The following is an 8,085-nucleotide window of genomic DNA, read 5'->3' as shown; positions in this document are numbered from 1 at the left end:
TTTTTTTTTGATTTATAGATGTACAAACTTTAAAGATTGAGACAAGCGAGTCTTTCAATTTTGGTTATGAAATTTGAAATGACAGTTTTTACAATATTTGAATATGCATAAAAATATAACCAATTAGATAATAATGTTGTTAAAAAAAAATATAAATACTTATGGAATATTAAATAGTGATATATGTATGACTATAGTAGTTGTAGTGCTTGTTGAAGTACACAATTATTTTCTTCAATTTTGAAAGAATCAGCATTTCGTAGAATTTTATGCTCCTCAAAATATATATAAATTTTTTTCTTAAATTTATTTTTGTTAGTGGATAATATTCACAAATTTGTCACTCGACATACAATGAAAATATTTCTACATTGATTTTTATATGAATCATGTCAAATAATTGCACATATTAAATACTGATCAAAGTAATGTATTTAATATATTGGGGAATGAAAAAGAGAAATTTTACTCATTTTAAGAAAGTTACTAGTATTCCTACCCGCGCGATGCGCGAAATTTTTTAAAGATAATAGTTTTATCGAAACATTGACTTTATTTGTAAAAATGAAAGTCACTAATTAAATTTAGTAACTTATCTCGTAGTGTAGAGCATTGTTGCAGGAAAACTAATAAAACTAACAAAACAACTGCACCTTCGAGATTTAGCACAAATTCAAAAGAAATGCATATATAACATTGTTCTAAAATTTATTATAGCTATTCCTTATTGAAATATAGATATTGTTCAATACTTGTATAGCTTCAACTTACAACAAAAGATACTAAGTACTTTAATTTATTTTTTATTGAACTCACAAAAAATAATCCTAACACTACTATACACATGTATATGTTCACAGTGTAATCAAGACCAAGTATAACTATAATTCAAGGTTTTACACTGAACATAATCCAGCATGATAAGAAGTTTCAAAATTTCAACTGCTCGTGGACAACTCTAGTAGTATTCTTTCCATTGAGAAAAATGTATAAGCGCATTCTTGCATAACATGATAGAGAAGATGGGGCACACAAAATATAAGTATCACAAATAGAGTTTTGCATTAATTTTTTTTTGGTAGATGAAATTTGAATAATTATAACCAATATCAACATGTTTTTCATGAGAGAGAGAGAGAAAGAGAGAGGGTGGGAGAGAGAGAGAGCGCGTAATCGACTGAGCTCTTAATATAAATGTGATGCAAATAAATTGTACACATTTCATATATATATATATCCTTGACACTAATTTGTAATGCTAATTGAAATAATGAAATAACCTCAATAATTTAGCATTCAACAGTGAAAGGAGTTACTCAAATTGCTTTATGATGTAGAAATTAAGAGAATCTAAGTTAGATGTGAGAAGTTGTAAAGTACTATAAAAAAAAAAAGATCAATTGACGATTTAACGGACAAATATGATGTACTTCTTTTTAAAATAATTATACGTTCATTTTATGTCCTTTTAATTAAGCAACTATGAAAAAATTAATATATGTCCCATAGATTAATTTTATTTTACTAATATATTTTAATATTAAGTGTATAAGGAGTTAGAAAATTGTGCATATAGCAAATCTTTAAGGTTATATCGATGTAGCCATGGGAGAGATCAAAGACGTTTCCTTTGTTACGTGGCTTTTTGAAAGGAGGCATAGGTTATTTTTTTTGCCTATAATATTATATTTTTAAAAAGGAACATATTGAATCTCCAACACACATCAGACAAATTTTTGATTGGTAAGAATTTTCTTCTACTATGTGTGTGTGTATGTATATATACGTATGCTTTCATATATTGAGTCCAGTTTTCAAATTTTCTTTGCCATTGGTGAAGTTTGCTTCTGTATTACTCAGTTTAGGTCCAAAAAGCCACAAATCATATCTGCAATAGCTATCTTACAAATCATTTATTCGGAAAGATTTGATTGATAAAGATATTCCTGCAACTATTTACTTTTTGATTCCTCGGTTGGAAGGAAAAAAGTTATAAATAAAATTTCCAACACCTCAACAACTATTTAATCAACGAGTTTGACTGATAAAAATATTCCCTCGAGTATTAGCTTCTTAATTGCTCAACTTGGACTAAATACGAAAAGGAAGGCTTCAATACGGGACATAAAGAAGCAGTAATTTGATAGTAGAAATAGAACTGGTAATTAAAATACTGAAAAATAAATGTCACATAATATGATATTAGCAAACAATGTTTTCTCAATTTCGAAGTTAAATAGTAATTAAAAGTTGAAATAAGATAAAACACAAATTCAATGTAAAGAAAATACAAATCAAATACAGTCTACCTCTTAGGATTGTTACCTCCATAACTTTTCAATTTTAAGGGACAAATTTAAAATGGATCAAAAATTGAACCTTCAATGATTCGAAGGAATTTCGAGAAACAATGATAAATCTCCTCTGTTTCTTAATTAAGTAATTGTTATGAATCCCCATTTGTTGTTGCCTCTGCCTCCAATTTACCTGCCATAAAATTATCACCATAAAAAATAGCGAAGAAACTATTAATCTATAGTAACTACATTCAAGTGGTAACTGATAATCAAACAGAGGTTGCCATTTGAATTCTCACCCCTTATGATAAAATATATAAAACTGCAACAATAATTCTGAGTGAAATGTTATTTTCAAGTCGTAATAAGCTTAAACTTCAAGTATAGTCTAGAAGTAAACTAAAAATAATGAAGAAAAATAAGATCCCATCAATTACAACTAAGTGGAAAGAATTCTATTTCGCCATGTCTTATTAGAGTTTCGCTTGTATTCTCTTTAGATCCCATCAAACTGGCTTATGTTATTGATATACAACAACACAATCTCAACATGAATTATTAAAAAATGTATGAACAAATATATTAAGTAGTTGACCAATTTTTTTTTTTTCTGAAAAATCAAAATCGAACCATTTAAGCGAATTTGTAAAATTTAAAATCGAAATCAATCCGAAAAATCAAAAGATTAAAACCAAAATTAAATTTCAAGTTTATTTTTTGATAGTTTCGATTTGAATCAAAATATTTCCAGCCCTAATCTAAATAGATCAAAGAATGTTTTAGCTATATTTTATACTTTATATTTTATATGAACTCTTTCTTTATGCTTTTTTTTTTTGATTTTTCATTCGATGTTCGGTGTCCGCATTGGAGCTCCGATTAATTCGGATTGCGCATTGCATGGTCCTTGAAGGTGGCAACACTCCTAACATAGTTTTCTCTATACCCAGGGTTGAACTCTCGACCTCTGGTTAAGGTTGGAGCAGCCCCATCCACTGCATCACAACCCATATTGGTTATGCTCTTTTATTTACTGCTACTACATTACTCACTTGTTACTTGATTTTAGGGTCATATCTAGGTGGGGTTAGCATATTCACGTGAATTCATGTTCCCTTTCTAATACATAATATCAAATATAATAGAAATAATATCTAATTCATAACTAATTTATTATTTTTAGTTAGTTCAAAGTATAAATAATTTTTTTTTGTACTTATCATAAAGTATATTGAGATTTTTAAGAATCTTATTTTCTTATTTCGTGTAATCTCATAATATTTTAAATTGAAATTTTGAATTAGAATAAATATATAGTTCATTGATTTTTTTTTTCTAAAATCTATTGGTATTTAAGTAATAGATTTTTTTTTAATTCACTGGATGTGGTCCAATAAGCAGTAAAACAAAGCTTGAATGAGCAGAAAGAAAATGTAGATTTAATGAATGATGTTCTTCTTTGAATTTGTTCTTTCTTTACGATTCAATAATTAAAATCATAAAATGGTATTTTAAATAAGTAATGTATTAATTGTAGAATTCATAAGGATATAGTTGAAAAGTCATAATCACTACTAATTGGGAGTGAAATGTGGAGATATACATGACAACTTTTAAAAATAACATCTCCACACATATTATTATTCCTACAAATTTTTTCCTAATTTTTTTAATTATGAAGATAAAGATGATTATTATCTATTAATATAGATTATCGAAAGTCTTCTAGAGTCCTGTTCTTTTGAAGATTTTTTTCAAGTCGATTTTAATATAGAAATTTGAATACAACATTATCAATTATTATCCTATATTTCAATTCATATGGAGAGATTTTATTTATTTGAAAAGGAAATTAAAAATTACAAAGAAAAAATATAAGAAAATTGACAAATTATGAAAGAAATTTATAAGAGATGGAGAAATATTCCTATAAATTAAATATTTTAATTTATATTCTCAAAGATGAATTGATCTAAACATCAGTATATTTAAATTGCTTAAAAGTTATTTTGGCTTAAAATCACATATAATAAGCCTAACAAAACTCCTACTGTCTATTTAATTATTTCTTAATTTTTTTTATAAAATAATTAATATAATCAATACTATCTGTTTCATTTTATTTTCGTTTCGATCAAACTGTAGTAAGGATTTTATTGAAAATTTGAAACAATTATCTGAATTTGTTAAAAAAGAAAGAAGTGTAAAGTAATACCACTAAATGATACTCTCTTAGAAGGAGAAAGTGTTTAATTGTCCATCTAACACAAATTAAAATGTAAAAAGAATTTTGAATTTCATAAACTAATCAACAAATAAAAAAGTGCCAAGAGTAGATAATACCTAGGTTCTGAGAAGACTTCGAGCAGAGGTTCTGAATTCACAATCATTTCTAGTACAATTACATGCTTCTATCTGGTAAATGATCTCGATATCTTTCTATAATACTTAATGATTTGCATGTATGCATGAAACTAAGATCTCAGTTTTGCAAATTTCTGCCATATTTCAAATAAAAAATACATCTCTATCCCATTTCATGCGCCTAATGAATCAGGTTCTTTATCCATTCTTGTCACCGTTTGTAGTTGTCCAGTACAAAGACATATTGATCTATAGCAAAAATATGGAGGGACATTTTAAATATGTCAAAAAGGTGATAGATGTATTGAAAGAGAATGAGCTCTATGTTATCTTGAAGTAGTGTGTATTCCTTGAAACAAAACTAGTTTTCTTAGGCTTTATTATCTCAAGTGAGGAGATTCAAGTTGATGAGTCTAAAATAGATGCAATAAAGAGATGGTCAAATCCAAAAACTATCTCTAAAGTGAGGAGCTTCCATGGTTTAGCCACTTTCTATAGAAGATTTGTGAAGAACTTTAGTACTATCATGACACCAATCACTGAATATTTAAAGAAAGGGAGGTTCAAATGGGATGAAAAAGCCAAAGCTAGTTTCATGGAGATTAAGGAAAAGCTGACACAAGCTCCTGTATTAGTGTTACTAGATTTCAACAAGACCTTTGAGTTGGAATGTGATGCTAGTGGAGTAGTGTAATACCCCGCATTTCCTTAGTGCAATCTAAGTCCCAATACATGAGTAATCATATATAAAATTTTTGAAACACTTATTATTTTTTAGTTAAGATCCTTCCATTGTGTAGGAAATTGAATTACCTTTCCAACGATATAAAATTTGCTCAAATCCGATAACCGGGTAAGAAGTAATGGCAATTTTAAGTTTCAGTCATTAAACACGGTCATTTTACCCCTTAGCGCATCGCGGAGCAGGCCAATTTCCTATTTGACAAATTCCAATGAGGGTCTGCAATCTTGGCACGTCGCGCCATAGGCCAAATTGGCATTTGTCATTTTTCAGTGTTGCAGCGCGATGCCACCACATTGCGGTCCAAAAGTGATCCAAACCTTGTTCAAAAATTTTGAAACTTACCCAAGACATATTACTTACACCCTTGGATATAATTCAACTTAAAAATCATTATCTCAAAGCCCGGAAGGTCAATTTAAAATCTTTGAACTTTAAAATGAGTCAAAATGACTAAGTCAATCAACCCTTAGCTTTATTTCAGGTTCTAAGTGCTATAAGTACGTACTAAGGGATGGACTGAGCAAGAAATGTATGGGGTATTACAATGAGTCATAAGGTTTGACTTACTCACCTAAGCTATTGTATTACATAAATGGTTAAATGGATAATAAAATAGTTTTGAAGGTCTTGTTGGCCATGCTTTTGATTTTAAATTGGAAGCTCGGGGTTAGGGCGTTTCCTCAAATTAATTTCATAAACTAAAGAGGGTCGAGGCATTCCTTCAACTTGATTAATAAGCTAAAGGGGTTTGGGGGATTCCCCCAAGTTAATAGAATTGAAATGACATAATTATGAGCTTGAAAGTGTAAGGGTATGGCGATACTTATGGTGTGCCTTAACTGACGATTCCTTGGTTTAAACATATGGGTTATGTGTAAACTTTTTAATTAGGCTTAAAGGGGTTGTGTATTTAGCCATGAAGGTGGAGGTCTCTAAGGACCGATTGACGTGGGATTGAGAAATTTTGTGGTCTTTATATGATATCTTGAGTTCGTGCAACTAACACGCACTGGGGCCTATCCAGCAAGGGGGCTGGACCCATACAGCCCGTGGGTATTTTTGTGATGATTAAACTACATAGTCCAGTTAATTTTTTAACTCTCATGCTAATCTTGTTCCCTATCCCAACATGTTATATGTATGCATGTAACACCTCGTACTTTTGGGCTAGAATCTAGACCGTCATTCCTACGTGTATAGACCCGAACTAGATAATTCCTTGTTAATATATGTGTGGTTATCAATCCTATAGTGTGAGAATACCTTTGAATATGAATTGAGGTTTGAAAAATCCCCTAACTCTAAGACAAGTTGAAAATATTTCTAGAGATTAGGTTTCAGTGGATGTTTAAACTTTGATCAAATTCTACCAACCATAACTTCTTGTATATATCAAATTAGAGGTCCTACTGCATATCAAATGAAATATCTTCGAAGTAGCTTTCCAATGATACTAATTTTACCAAAATATGATACCCAAGCGAAAAGTTACAGCCATTTTTGTGAGAGAGACAGTAGTTGCGCGCGATTTGCGTGTGACGCACGCTCCGTCGCACGTACCTAATTTTCAGGTTCTGTTTTTGCATTTATAAGGAAAATTTGGACCTTTACCTCACCTAAGGTCTGTCCATAACATAAGATTCACACCCTAGCAGAATAAACTCCATAATTCAAATTTTTCTCTCAAACTAAAACCCTAAATCCTTTCCCTCAAGATCAAGAATCAAGATCTTAAGTTCAAGACTCCAAAAAAAGGGTCAAGATCCGGGTTCCATCTATCAAGATCTAGGTTCCATCTTTCAACTCTTATAGTGTAAGGTACGTGGGGTTTATCCTATAAACTACATGGGCTTGAAAACACTAGAGCATGATTTTTAAGATTATTAAGCATGATTTTAAAAGGGTTTTGGAATCTATGTTTTAAATTATGGATTTTGAATGTTTCAATGTTACTATTGCTTTGGCCTTGTGTTCTTTTCCCCTAAATTGATTTACATGTATATGTATATGTATGAAAATTGAGATTGAAGATTGTTTGAGAGCGCAAATTATGAACTCCCTCTCTCGTATTGAATTGAAGTTTATGATTTTTCAGAAAAGAGTTGAAATGCATGTTTTATGATTGAAAGTAGTTTTCTCAATATCATAGTATTTGAACATGATGTAGAGATGATGAGAGGGTGTTTCTTGATATAACTATAGTTTGTGTTAAAGAGAAAGAATTGCATGAAATTAAGAATTTTGACATGGTCACCATTGTTTATTGAATTGTTGATAAAGAGAATTGCTTGTATGGTCTTACATGAGTTTTAAAGAATGAGTTTCTTGAAAATAATTGTTGACATGGTGGTCCTGAATTCCATAATTTGAGTATAGAGACATAAGTTGCTATAAATGGCTCAGAGAATGTGACTTGCAAGTCAATGGTATGACAATACCATGTAAATATATGCCATAGCAGAATTAGAGTCTTCAGAACTTGATTTCAGAGTTTGCATATTGTAAAGAATTAAAAATGGGCTTAAAGAGGGTTAGGTGGTTACCCGAAGAGGGCACGAGTCAATCGACTTATAGCCTAAAATCATATTTTGTCGATACGGGTATGTTACTTTTGTATACTGGAGACGTCCCTGAGGCGTAGTAGAGATTCAGAGACTCTAACCCTTGCGGTAAACTTAG

Source organism: Capsicum annuum, unplaced genomic scaffold (assembly GCF_002878395.1).
Source record: "Capsicum annuum cultivar UCD-10X-F1 unplaced genomic scaffold, UCD10Xv1.1 ctg2082, whole genome shotgun sequence".
NCBI classification, from domain to species: Eukaryota; Viridiplantae; Streptophyta; class Magnoliopsida; order Solanales; family Solanaceae; genus Capsicum; species Capsicum annuum.
Note: the sequence above shows the minus strand (reverse complement) of the source record.